The sequence below is a fragment of the Orycteropus afer genome, unplaced genomic scaffold (assembly GCF_000298275.1).
Source record: "Orycteropus afer afer isolate SDZICR_OR568_19922 unplaced genomic scaffold, OryAfe1.0 scaffold00275, whole genome shotgun sequence".
Taxonomy (NCBI): domain Eukaryota; kingdom Metazoa; phylum Chordata; class Mammalia; order Tubulidentata; family Orycteropodidae; genus Orycteropus; species Orycteropus afer.
In genome coordinates, this window is record NW_006921862.1 from 1,115,662 (window position 1) to 1,117,584 (window position 1,923).

A 1,923-nucleotide genomic window follows, 5' to 3' on the forward strand; every position below is an offset into this window, starting at 1 on the left:
TTGAACCGCCAGCCTTCTGGTTAGCAGTCAAGTGCCTTAGCCACTATGCTACCAGAGCTCCCCATAGAGACCTAGGTACCTTAATTTTGGGCCTAGATAGATTAAACCAGGTCATTAGATAACTATGCGTATGTCAAATATACCCTCCACCTATGAAATTGCTTTATTAAATTATACTTTGATTTTATGTCATTGCTTGCATTGACATATAAAAAATGGACCTATGCAATTCATTTTTGTATTCATTGGAAAGATGTTAAAGGCATTGCTTACTATGTCACACAGTGTTTACAAAAATCATCATGGATTATTTAGCCAAAAGAAAGCTAATCATCTTCTGAGCTATTATTTTATTTTTATTTGTGGGATATAATAAATCATTTAATTAATCTTGTTCCTCTCCATACATTAATTGCTAGGAAGCTTAGAGCAGTATTCTAGCATCAATAAAGCAATACATGGGACACTTTGTTATATATATTGTGTAAAAGCCAGATTCAGAAGAGGGCATGGAACAAAGAATATCATTGCTGATATCAGACGGATCTTAACTGAAAGCAGATAACAGAAAGAAGTCTACCTGCATTTTATTGACTATGCAAAGGCATCTGACTGTGTAGACCAATAACAAATTATGATTAACATTGGCAAGAACAGGAATTCCAGAACATTTAATTGTGCTCATGAGAAACCTGTACATAGTCCAAGAAGCAGTCATTCTAACATAACAAAAGGATACTATATGATTTAAATTCAGGAAAACATAGCATATGTTTGAAGAAAAATACAGCATCAAGATTAGAGGAAGATTCATTAACTACCTGCAATATGCAGATGACACAACCTTGCTTGTTGAAAGTGAAGAAGACTTAAAGCACTTACTAATGAAGGTCAAGGATCAGCCTTTAGTATGGATGGATTTAACCTAAACATAAAGAAAACAAAAATCCTCCCAATTGGACCAACAAGTACCATTATGATAAATTGGGAAAGATTGAAGTTTTCAAGGATTTCATTTTACTTGGATCTACAATCAACACTCACAGAAACAATAGTCAAGAAATCAAATGGCATATTGCATTGGGTAAATCTGCTGCAAAAGACCTCTTTAAAGTGTTAAAGAGCTAAGATGTAGCTATGAAGACTACAGTGTGCCTGACCTAAGCCATGATATTTTCAATCAACTTACATGCATGTGGAAGCTGGAAAATGAATAAGGAAGCCTGAAGAAGAATTGATACACTTGAATTATGGTGTTGGCAAAGAATGTTGAATACACTATGGACAGCCAGAACAAATGAATCTGTATTGCATGAAGTTTAGCCAAAATGCTCCTTAGAAGTGAGGATGGTGACACTTCACCTCTCATACTTTGGTCCTGTTGTCAGGAGGGACCAAAGCCCAGAGGATGTCCTGCTTGGTAAAGTGGAGGGTCAGAGTAAAAAGGGAAGACCCTCAACAAGATGGATTGACACAGAGGCTGCAACAATATGTTCAAGCATATCAGTCAGTGATTGTGAGGATGGTGCAGGACTGGATAGTGTTTCCTCCTGTTTCACATAAGGTCTCTATGAGTTGGAACTGACTCGATGGTACTTAACATCATCAATATCAATCTTGTTATTGACATCATCTTCTTCACTATCCTTTTAATCCCCTTCCCCTCAATTTCAACACATACTTTTTAGGTTTTATGAATAAATCAGTCTTATGACTGCTTATACACTGCCTCAAATCTCTCTTTGGAGCCATATATCATATATATGTTATGACTATTATTTATTAAGACTTCTTTGTTCTGGGAGACCAGCAAGATGGCAGACTAGGCAGAAAGACTGCACAGACTCTCTTCAACAAAGAAAAGGGAAACCAATTAACACAGACACAGAAGATAATCCTGGACCCCTGAGCCTTGAAGGGAAG